At 44.0% G+C, this 12604-nt stretch overlaps 1 pseudogene; it reads left to right on the top strand.

Annotated features, from left to right (window-relative positions):
- Positions 1–12604, top strand: part of LOC131278778 (protein arginine N-methyltransferase 2-like) — a 77940-nt pseudogene that overhangs the window by 41646 nt on the left and 23690 nt on the right.

Raw genomic sequence — 12604 nt, forward strand, 5'->3', positions numbered from 1 at the left:
CCCTCTCTCTTCTGTTGAAGCTTCTGACAGGGAGGAAGACATCTGCTCCCCTGTCATTCGGCTGCAGTAAGTGTAATGTCTTTAGGGTGGGGAATGGGGATATAAATGATATCTTTGTACTTGGTATGAATCGAAGCATAGGTTTAGCATTATTTTTATGCATTTGCATTTTATTCCTGTCAGAAGTAAAAAGTGGAGTTATAATCCAAAATTACATTAGTACTGGTGTTCATAATTACCCTTTTAGTGGCTTCACAAGAGTTCTTTTTTTCTTTATGCATGTTCATTCTATCTGTTCATTCCTTTCATTCTGAAGACCTCATTTTAGCTTTGCTTATTGAGTAGGTTTAGTGGTGTTGAACTTCTTCAGGTTTGTTTATCTGGAAATGTCTTAATCGCTCCCTTGTTTCTGAAAGATAGTTTCATTGGTTATAGAATTCTTGACAATTTTTTGTCTTATCATTTTGAATGTATTGTCCCACTGCCTTCTTGCCTCCATGGTTTCAGATGAAAAATCACCACTTAATTTTATTTGGGCTGCCTTGTATATAATGTATTGCTTCTACTTGCAATTCTCAGATTCTCTCTCTGTCTTTGGCATTTTACAGTTCGATTATACTTTATTTTGGTGTAGATCTCCTTGAGTTTATCCTGATTGTGGTTCATGGGGTTGCTTTGATATGTATTTTCATGTCTTTTTTAAAATTTGGGAAGTTTTCAGTCGTTTTGCTTTCAGATATCCTTTCTGCTCCTTTTTCTCCTTCTTGGATTCCCAAAATGCTCTATTCATATGATTGATGGCATCCCACAGGTCTTTTAGCTTTGTTCACTTTTAAATTTCATTCTTTTTTTCTTTCTGCTTCTCATTCTGAATAATTTCAGTTGTCTTATCATCATCTTCTGATTATTTTTTCTGCCAGCTCCAATATGCTGTTAAACCCCTATAGGTAATTTTTTATTTCAGTCATTGTGATCTTCAATTCCAGTTTTTGTGTTTTGTTCCTTCTATAACTTCTCTTTTGAAATTTTCATTTTGCTCATAAATGGTTTCCCTGATATCCTTTGGTTCTTTATGTGTGTTTTCCTTTAGCTCTTTAAGAATATTTAAAACCATTTTTAAAAGTCTTTATCTGGTATTTGGAAAGTCTGTTCTTAATTGATGGTTTTTGATATTTTTTTCTTGCTCATTTAGTTTGGCCATCATTTCTAGTTTCTTTTTATGCCTTGTAATCTTTCCTTATACATTGGACATTTTAAAATTTTCATGTGATAACTCTGGAATTTTGTATCTGAGATGTCTGTTCCTTAAATTTATAGCTAGCTGGTAATACAACAGATTTTCATGAAGTCAGGAACTAACAAAAACAAATAAACAAAAAAACACCTTTCTTTAACATTCCTTGCTGATTGGAGCTATGTTGACTGATGGACCCCTTCAGAGCTTAGCTTTCCTAAGAATGAAACTTAAGAACAGCTCAAAGTTCTTTAAGTTGGGGTCCTCCTCAGTGTTTTTCTGAGCATTTGTCTTGTCCTGGGCATGTGCTCATGGCCTTAGGAATTCTCCTGTTTACATGGATCTGAGTGTCCCCTCTTCTCCCTGTGAACTAGCCTTTCTTCTAGTCTGGGGAGCTCTGTTCCATGTCTTAAAGCTGGTAGTTCTTTGCCCCAGGCTGTTACAATTTGTGCTTTGGCCTGCAGGGCAGGTTCTGGCACACCAGATCGGAGACTTCTTTAGTTAGCCACCAGGTAGACAGGTACAGACATGCATGCATGCCACTGTAGCAGGATTACACTGTTCCCTCTGAAACTTGCACCAGAGTCCTGCAGTGAGAGCACATGCTGGCTGTGCACCAAGCTGGGGACGGGGTGGAGGAAGGGCCAGCAGTGGTGCTGGGAGGTTTTCTATTCTTTTAAAGTGCATTTTTCTTGATGAGGCATTCACCGAGTTACTGCAAGCCTTTGTTGCAGTGACTGTGAAAACTGTTTTCCAGAGCTCTGAGAAATATGGTTCTGCTAGTTTTCAAAGATTCTGTGAGGGGATGGAACCTTGGAGCCTCTCACTCACCATCTTGGTGAACATGAACCTTGTAATTGATTTTTTTTTTTTTGAGGCATCCAGGCTAGGGATTGAACCCGGGACTAATATGTGGAAAGCTGGTGCTCAACCACTGAGCCACATTGGCTTTCTTGAGTTGGTATTTTCACTTGTTTTACTTGTTGTTTGTTTCTCTTTTTTCAGGAGGCACTGGGAACCGAACCCAGGACCTCCCATGTAGTAGGTGGGCGCTCAACTGCTTGAGCCACATCCACTCCCTGCAATTGATTTTTTTTTTAAAGATTTATTTATTCCCACTCTCCCCCACCACCTCATTGTCTGATCTCTCTGTCCATTCACTCTGTGTACTTCTGTGTCTGCTTGTCTTCTCTTTAGGCAGCACTGGGAACTGATCCTGGGACCTTCGAGAATGGGGGAGAGGTGCTTAATTTCTTGTGCCCCCTCAGCTCCCTGGTCTGCTGTGTCTCTTTTTGTCAGTCTGTGTCTCATTTTGTTGCGTCATCTTGCTGCTCCAGCTCTCTGCTAAGGCCAGCTTGCTGCGCGGGGCGGCACTCCTGCACGGGCTAGCACTCTGCTTGGGCCAGCTCACTGTGCAGGCCAGCACTCCGTGGGGGCCAGCTTGCCTTCACCAGGAGGCCCCAGGTGTTGAACCCTGGACCGCCCAGATGGTAGATGTCATTTGAGCTACATCCACTTCCCTGCAATTGATTTTTGTATTTTGTAGCCTTGTTAATGCTTGTTTATTAGCTTTAATAGTTTTTAGTGGGTTCTTTAGGATTTTCTGTATACACAATTATGTCGTCGGCTGATGAGTATAACTTACTTCTTCCTTTCCACTCTGGAAATCTGCATTTTATTTTTTTTCCTTGCCTAATTACCCTGACTAGAACCTCAGTGTTTTAGTCATCCAAAGTGGTGCTAATGCAAAGTACCAAAAATCTGTTGGTTTTTATAAAGGGTATTTACTTGGGGTGGAAGCTTACGGTTACCAGGCTCTAAAGAGTCCACGTCCAAGTTACGTCCTCACCAAACTCTGTTGCCACGTGTTGAAGCAAGATGGCGGGCGATGTCTGCGAGGGCTCAGCCTTCCTCTTCCCTCTTAAGGCTCTGTGGGCCCAGCATCTTCTCATCTCAGCTGTGGGCTGGCATAGGGTGCATCTGTCTTCCCAGGGCCTCTTCTGTATCTGTAGAACTGTCTCTCTTACTCTGTGTATCTATTTCCTGTGTCTCCTTGATTGAGTGAACATTTAGATAGCCAACAAAGGGGGGGGGGGACTCAAACTGAGTTGCCCTAATGAAGTGATTGAATCAAAGTCCTAATCTTAACATAATTTAATCAAAGGCATCTCAGCTGAATCTAGTACGGTCAGAGGGTATCAGGCCAGAGGAACAGACCAGTTTATAAACATTCATAAGTAATCTCAAACTGCCACACTCTGGTACAGTGTTGAATAGAAATGGTGAGGACAGGCATCCTCATTGTGTTCCTGATCTTAGGAGGAAAGCGTCCAGTCTTTCATCCTTGAGTTTGTTGTTAGCTGTGCATTTTTAATAAATGCCCTTTATAATGTTGAGAATTAATTTCCTTTTCTTTTCTAGTTTTCTGAATAAGAGAAGAAAACAACAGACCAACATCCCTTATTATCAAGGATGCAAAATTTCAAATAGAATACTAGCAAACCAAATCCAACAGTGTATTAAAAGGTTGTACACCATGACCAAGAATGAGTGCAGGGTTAGGTCAGCATAAGAAAACTAGTCAACATAATATACCAAAGTAATAGAGCAAAGGGGAAAAACAAAACAAAAATGCTTTCGACAAAATCCACCACCCCTTCTTGTGGTGTCTTTGTTTGGCTTTGGTATTAGGGTAATATCCCTGTTGACATTTTTTAAACTACGTAAAAACAAATACTTCAGGATGAACCTAAAAACATAATGCAGAGTGAAAGATGCAAGACATTAAAGAATATGTAGTATTTGATTCAATTATATAATGTTTCAGAAGGTAAAGTTAAAAGTTTATGGATGTATACATAGGTGATAAAACTATAAAGGAAAGCAAGGCAGTGGTTCCCATAAAAATCACGATAGTGGTTCTTTAGTGGGGAGGGGTCTGTGATCAGGAAGGAGGGTTGTGGGAGGTTTGGGGGTGTTGGCAGTGTTCTGGTGTTGGGTATACAGGTATTTCCAATATAATTGTAGTTGAAAAATGCTACAGGAACTTTCTAAGGTACTTTTCATGTATGTCATATTTCAAAATGTAAAATGTTAAAAGAGAAAAATTACTGTGCATGTACATGGTTATAACTTTCAGCTCCTTAAGTTAAGGTAGATAATGAAAAGTATGAAAAGTCCTTGCTCTACCAGGCTCTGACTCCAAAGATAGCTACCATTTAACGAGGTTTATGCTTATAAGCTACATCTGTTTATTTTTTAAAAATTTGTACAAAAGGAATAGCTCACACACACTGATTTTCACTTTGGTCTTTTCTTGTAGATGTATTATTTTGATGTTTCTTCCATATCAGCACCTATACTTTGTAATATCTGCACAGTGTTATGCTTGATTTTATAAGAACCATACTGATGAACAGCGATTAATATCTTTTATTATGACACAGAATGTTGAAGTGAAAATCATCTGTATATAAATCTTGTTAAATTTTGGTTAGAATTTTCATAGGGTAAATTAGAGGGTGTATACATATATATATATATTTTTTTTCTTTTTCTTTTCGTAGGTAATGTGAATTTGCCCTTCAGAAAGATTCACCAATTATAGACTTATCAATTATGTATGAGATTGCTTATTTCCCTACCATAAATAATCAGTGTAAAAAAAGATCTCCAATCTTAATTAAAGGTGAACATGGTACTTACCATTTTTATTTCCATCTTTAAGTGAGCTTTGATTATCTTTTATATATTTTTTCACCTTTTGTACATTTTTAAATATTCTTTTATGTCATTTCCCCATATTTCTTTTTCCCCCCCAACCCACCCTATTATTTTTTAATTATGTTTTTTATGACAGAAGTTGCAAGCTTATAAAACAATCATGCAAATGTGCAGAATTCCCAAACAACACCCTTCCATCAACATACCGCAGTGTGGTGGAACATTTGCTACAGATAAGATAATATCATCTGATTGTTACCACGTCCATAGTGTACATTTGGCTCACATTTTCCATACTGCCTCAGTATCAACACAGTACATCTTTTGCATAGATGCAAGAATATTATATTACCACTCCTAACCATAGTCCATAGGTCACTTTAGCTGTATTTTTCCCATGCTCCTCCACATTCCCAACACCCTGCAACAGTGATGTACATCTGCTCTAGCTCACAAAGGACACTCTTGCATCTGTACCATCAACCACAGTTCTCATCCACCTCTTGGTTTACTGTGCTATTCAGTTCCTAGATTATTCTCTAGCATTCTGTCAATTGGCATTTACATACCTTGACTACCATTTTCAGTCACATCCCCATATATAAACTAGCAGTTACTCACTGTGTGTTACCATTCATTCCATACATTTCTACACTTTTACAGTAAAGGTAATTAAAGCTTCTACATACGTTAAATGTCAGTAGTCCATCTCAGTTCTCGTCTCCTTTAAAAATCCACCATCTACCACCAGGGTGTACAGATATTTTCCTACAATTTCTTCTAGAAGTTATAGTTCTTCCTTTTGTTTTTAGGCTTTTTTATCCATTTTGAATTAATTTTTGGATAAGGTGTGAGATAGGGGTCCTCTTTCCTTCTTTGGCTGTGGATATCCAGTTCTTTCAGCACCATTTGTTGAATGGACTGTTCTATGCGAGTTCTGTGTGTTTGACAGGCTAGTCAGAAATCACTTGACCATGTGAGGGTCTGTGTCTGAACCATAAATTTGGCTCCATTGGTCTATATGTTTGTCTTTATGCCAGTATCAGACTTTTTACCACTATAGCTGGGTAATATGCTCTAAAGTCTGGAGAAGAGGGTTTGCTTTTCCTTTTTATAATGTGTCTGGCTATTCAGGCCCCCTACATTTCTTGCTAAACGTATTGTTAAATATTTTGTTTATTATTACCATTGTAAATGGTTGGGCAAATTGTTCTCTGTATATCAGTTAAATTAAGTTGATCAATAGTGTTGTTCAAGCCTTCTCTAGCCTTACTAATTTTTGGTCTATTCCTGTCAATTATTGAGGGGAGGCTGTCAAAATCTCTACTATAATCATGTATTTGTGTGTTTCTCTCTGCACTTCTACCAGTTTTTGCTTTGTATATTTTGAAACTCTGATATTAGGTGCAAACATATTCAGAGTTATATCCTTTTGATGATCTCTCTATCATTTTGAAATGACCGTCTTTATCCCTGGGAATTCTCTTCGCACTGAAATGTGCTTCGTCTGGAATTAATGTAGCTACTTCAGCTTTCTTTTGATTGGTATTAACATGGTATGCCTTTTTTCAACCTCTTGCTTTTACCTAGTTGTGGCTTAATAAAAGTAGGTTTGGGAAGTGGCTATGGCTCAGTCAGTTGGGGAGGCCCTGGGTTCGCATCCCGGAGTCTCCTCCTGAAGGCAGGCTCGCCCGCACGCTGTGGAGAGCCGCTGGCTTGGGTGCCACGGGGTGCCGTCCCGCCCCCAAGCACCACCTCAGCAAGGTGACGCAACAGAAAGGGAGACAAGCGAAAACACAGAAGAGCGCGCAGTGAACGGACACAGAGCAGTCAGCACGCAAAAAGCTGCAAGGGGGGATAAAAAAAAGTAGGTTTCTTGTAGGCAGGATAATTGTGTCTTGCTTTTGTATCCTTTGTTGGTTATGAACTATAACTCTGTTCTGCTTGCTTGGTGTTTGCTGGAAGACTGGAGTCTACATCTTTAACTTGTTCTGCCTTCTAACTTGTGTTCCATTACTGTCAGACATTTTTAGACTCATAAGCATGTATGTTGTTCTGTTTTCTTTAGACAGTTTCCTTTTAAAGAAGTTGAAGTAACAAGACAAAGTCCGTTTCCTCAGGAGTCACCTCTCTGGTTCTTTACCACTTCATGTGGATCCAAATCTCCATCTGGTGTCTTTCTTTTCCTTTATTTTTTTCTGTAAAGGATTTCCTTTAACATTTCTTGTAGTGCCCAACTTGCTCGTGATGAATTCTTTCCATTTCAGTTTGCTTGAAAAGTATTTAATCTTTGTTTTTGAAAAATGTTTTTGCTGGTTATAGAATTCTAGCTTGACAGTTTTTCCCCATTTCATTACTTTAGAGATACTGTTCTGTGATCTCCTGGCTTGCATGATTTAGGACCAGAAATGTGCTGCCCTTAATTTCTCTGTGTCTCTGTGTTAATCTGTCTCCTTTTTCAGGCTTTTTTAAGGATTTCTCTTCATTGCATGTTTGAGCTATTTTTTTTTAATGTACTTTGGTTTTTTTTTTTTTTTTTTGGTCATGTTTCTTATGCTTGGGATTTGTTAACTTTCTTTTGTAGTTTTAATCAGATTGGGAAAAATTTCAGCCCTTATTTTATCAAACATTTCTCTACTTTTCTTTCCTTTGTGGATTCCAGTTATACATGTATTAGGCACTTGAGGTTCCCCTTGCCCCACAGCTCACTAATGCTCTAATTTTTTTATTTTTCTCTCTTTCATTTTGGATAGCATGTTTTCAAGTCCACTGATCTTTTATCGTACAATGTCTAATCTGTTGTTAATCCCATAGAGACATCATTATCATCTCCAGAAGTTTGATTTAGACTTATATTTCTAGTTATTTCATGTTCAGTGACAATGTAACTAGGAAGATATTCCTGGATTACTTTGTTTTCCTCGGCATTTTGGCCTTCAGGTGCTATGGGGAAGTATGAGCACCAGCTGATCTCCTCTGTCCCTTAAAAGGGGCTTCCTGCATGAGCCTGAGGAATCTTTTTTTCATCCTTGAAAAACAGTGACTTAACAAAGATAGTAAGTTCTGTGTGTTTGGTTACGCATTGTTTTCTGGAAGGTACACCCTTCCTTTATGGAGAGCTGGCTTTTCCTTCTCTGAATAAACTTTTTGTGCGATTTGCTGGCCTCTCCACCTCGGGAACACCAGCTGTTCGTCCCCCCAGCCACATCTTTCCAGGATTGCTTTCCTCCTCCTCATTCCCAGCAGCTGTGGTTCCTGCCCAGCCTTCTGCGTGGCCCGAGGGCGCCTCCATCACCGTCATGCTCATCTCAGCTGCCCTGGACCCTCAGGCTTGCCTCACTGGGCCGTGCAGGCCTGGAGCCCTCAGGATCCTCAGCTGGGCGGCAAGCCCAGACCTGGGCAGATGCAGGAGGACCCAGGCCATGAGTCTGAGCCTCCAGGCCTGCGCAGGAGCGGGCACCGAGCTTCCCTGCAGGTCTGCAGCAGAAGTGGCCGGCGAGGTGTCTGACCAGAGCTAGCCAGGCGCAGGATGGGCCTCTGCCCGCAGCTCTGGGGGGGAGGGGTTCGGTCCTCCCTCTTGGCCCCAAACTCACTCTGTACATTTTTTCCTCTCCTCTTTCAGCTCCTACTTTTTTCCCTTTATGCCTGTTAAACATTATACTGTATTTCAAGTACTAAAGGCTCTGTCCAGATCAGAGTGACCTGCCCTGGCTCTGTTCCCACCTGCTGGTTTGTCCTGCCCTCAGAGCGATACCCCTGCCTGCTGCGCTTCCGCAGCTGGAGTGCTGGGGAGTGGGGACTGGGCCAGGGGTGCTGGGGGGGAGGGGGCAGGAGTGGTGCCAGAGAGCAGGGCTGGGGGGGGGAAGGGCGGGGGTGCTGTGTGCTCTGCCGGGGGGATGGTGGGGGGTGCCAAGCACTGCGCTGGGAAGGGAAGTGGGGGGAAGGGTGGGCGTGCCTTGCGCTGCACTGCGTGGGGTGGGGGGAAGGGCGGGGGTGCTGTGCGCTGTGCTGGCGGGAAGGCGGGGTGCTGAACACTGCGCTGGAAGGGGAAGGGTGGGCGTGCCGTGCGCTGCACTGCGTGGGGTGGGGGGGAAGGGCGGGGGTGCTGTGCGCTGTGCTGGCGGGAAGGCGGGGTGCTGAACACTGCGCTGGAAGGGGAAGGGTGGGCGTGCCGTGTGCTGCACTGCGTGGGGTGGGGGGGAAGGGCAGGGGTGCTGTGCGCTGTGCTGGCGGGAAGGCGGGGTGCTGAACACTGCGCTGGAAGGGGAAGGGTGGGCGTGCCGTGCGCTGCACTGCGTGGGGGGGGGGGGAAGGGCGGGGGTGCCGTGCGCGGCGCTGGAGCCTGGGCAGCTTCGGCGGCAGCTCTGACCTCCCCTGGGCCTTGGCGGAAGGCTGGTGTCCTCCCGGGGAGGGGCAGCGCTGGCCCAGCGCGCTCGTCCTCCTGTCCTAGATGCCCCCTCCCTGGGGCGTGGCTGGGGCCTCGCGCATCCCCGCAGCATGGGGTACCCCCTACTTAGCCTACCCCCGACCTGTACTAGTCTATCAGCCCCGCGAGCAAACGGGAAGTTCCTGTGTGAGAAGGGGCCTCCCGCCCGGGTGTGCGGACTCTGGGGGCTCGGCCATGAGCGGGGACACGGTGGGGACGTGGCCAGGAGGGTGTCGCCCGCCCCCCCCACCCGTCCACGCCTGTCCCAGGCTCTGGGCGGCACAGGGAGACGCTGCGGGGAGTCCCGAAGCTTCTGCCTCGCTCCTCGCTGGCCACTTTCCCTAATGTCTCTTGATGTATTTTTGTTTTTATTTCTATTTTTTGCTGATGTATTTTTCCATCTGTTTTTTTTGTTTTGTTTTGTCTTTAATACAAAGCAAACTACTCCTTGACTTAAATTCCCCCAAGACAGCTTCCTCGCTTTCCCATGGAGTCATCCTCCTTGCGCCTCTGGCAGCCCTGTTCCATACCCTTTAATCCTACTAAAATCTATAATAGTTTTTTTAAATGTAATAAACTTTATTTCAACTTCAAAAAATAAAATAGCAGAAAAAAGACAGCTTAACACATTATGGTAACATTACTTTAGAAAATTCTGTCCAGGTACATTTATCTTATTTAATTCTAAAAATAAACTCATTTGTTTATCCAACATTCAGAAAGACACACGAATGAGCACAGATTTGCTAAATGACATGACCAGGATCTCCTTGTTAATGAAGGGAAAAAAATGCTTGATCATATTCATCTCCTAAAACTAAATCCCGTACTCTTTTTCTTTTTACATTTAGCATTAATACCTTACCTTCTTAGCATTTGCTACAAAAATATTACATTATTGCTGTTAACTATAGGCTATAAGTTACATTAGTTGTATTTTTCCATGTATTACCATATTCTTAACACCATATAATAGAGGAATATTCTTGTATTTTTATTATTAACCATAACCCTCATCCCCCACCTAAATCACTATGGTATATAGTACCTAGAGTATCCTCTAGCTGTCTTTCAATAAACAATCTCCCTACACTACCCCTTTCAGCCACAGTCACGTTTATAAACATCATAATGTGCTGCCATCAACTCCATCCATTCCCACGTATTTACAGTCAACCTTATGAAACACTCTATCCAGAATCAGCTACCCCTTCTCAACCGGTGCTCTGTCTCCTAGTAACCTGTACACTATTGTTTAACTCCCTAAGTTTTCTCATACTCAGTTCATAGCAGTGTGACTGTGCAATATTCGTCCTTTTGTATCTGGCCTGTTTCACTCAACATAATATCCTCAAGGTTCTTCCATGTTGTCATGTGTTTCCCCGGTTCATTTCTTCTTACCGCTGAACAATGTTCCATCGTGTGTGTTCACCACATCTTGTATATCCATTCACTGGACACTTCGGTTGTTTCCGTCTTTTAGCTCTTGGGAATGATGCTGCTATGAACATCAGTGTGCAAATGTCTGTTTGCGTCCCTGACTCCAGTTCTTCTGAATATATTCATAGTAGCAGGACTGCTGGATCACACAGCAGTTCTGTTTTCAGCTTCTTGAGGAGCAGTAATCTGTCCTCTGCAGAGGCGTCACCCTTCTGCATTCCCTCCTGCAGTGAAGGGGTATTCCCCTTTCTCCACAGCCTCTCCAGCACTTGTAGTTTTCTGTCTTTGTCATGGCTGTTCTATAAGGCGTGAAATGACATTTCATTTTAGTTTTGATCTGCATTTCCCTCTTAGTTAGTGATGTTGAGCATCTTTCAATGTGCCTTTTGGCTATTTGTATCTCCTCTTCGGAAAACTGTCTGTTCAAGTCTTTTGCCCATTTTTAAATTGGGTTGATTTTCTTGTTAAGTTGTGGGACCTCTTTCATTCTAGACAAATGGCAATAATTCTAAATGTCTCATTTTCTCTAGAAACTTCACTTGGAAATGTTGGCAGACCAGCTGCACACAACTAAATAGTGCAACGTTATCCTGCAGAGTAAAGAATCCCTGAAAGATAAAGTGATCTTGGACGTTGGCTGCGGCACTGGGATTATCAACCTCTTCTGTGCACATCACACAGAGCCAAAAGCAGTGAGTAGGAGCGGGGCGGGCAGGGGCCAGAGCGCTGCCTCGGAAGGTTCTGAGCTTGGTGCTTCCCTGTTGGGACCCTTGGAGTTGTGCATCCGTGCAGCAGACCGGCTGGTGGCCACGATGGGATGTTCTCTATGAGACGTTTATTTCAGCTAAATACAGGGCACAGGCGCCGGCTCTGGGTGGGAGTTGCCCTGCTGTGCGTCAGCACGTCCAGGCCCCAGAGTGCTGACCGCCTCCACACTCCATGGAGCACGCTGGCCCCCGACCTCTTTTCTGGCGTGGCTGGATGGGGTGCCACCCCCAGGCAGGAAGCTCCCAGCAGGCCCCAGCCTCACGCAGCCCCGGCAGGCGGGCTGAGGCGATTAGGCCGTGGGTCAGGTGGACTTCCTACTGTGGGGGAAGGAGGGAGGAGAGGTGGCTCCCATGGCACGAGCCTTCCCAGGAGCTGTCCCCGCCCACATCTTTCCTGGTTTCCAGGTGTCGTAGGTGCTTGTTCTGGTGCTGCTGCCTGAGTTGACGCAGGCCCGGGTCGCAGCTGGGGTCGCTGCCTGGCTGAGGGTGCCTCTGCCCGCGTGCAGGTGTACGCCGTGGAGGCCAGCGAGATGGCCCAGCACACGGGGCGGCTGGTCGTGCAGAACGGCTTCGCCGACACCATCACCGTGTTCCAGCAGAAGGTGGAGGATGTGGTGCTGCTCGAGAAGGTGGACGTGCTGGTGTCAGAGTGGATGGGCACCTGCCTGCTGGTAAGGGCCTGGGGGGCGCGCGGGGTGGGGGCCAAGGTGGGGGGAGAAGGGCTGGGGGGAAGGGCCCGGGGTGGGGGGAGGAGTGTGGGGGGCTGTGGAGGTGGTGTAAGGAGCCCGTAGAGGGCTGGATTTCACTTGGTTTCTAAACATGAGTATCTCAGAGATCTTCACAAATCATTACTAACTTTATTTTTTTTCCTAAGATGAAATGTAGTGAATTTCTTGTGTGAACACTGCATTTAGTGTCTTGAATTTTTAACTGAGTGGAAAAAAGTGCCTTTATGGGAAATCTAAATCAGAGTTGAGGTGACTTTTTCATGAGTGATTTATGTAAAATAGTTTT

The sequence above is a fragment of the Dasypus novemcinctus genome, chromosome 6, assembly GCF_030445035.2.
Source record: "Dasypus novemcinctus isolate mDasNov1 chromosome 6, mDasNov1.1.hap2, whole genome shotgun sequence".
NCBI lineage: Eukaryota > Metazoa > Chordata > Mammalia > Cingulata > Dasypodidae > Dasypus > Dasypus novemcinctus.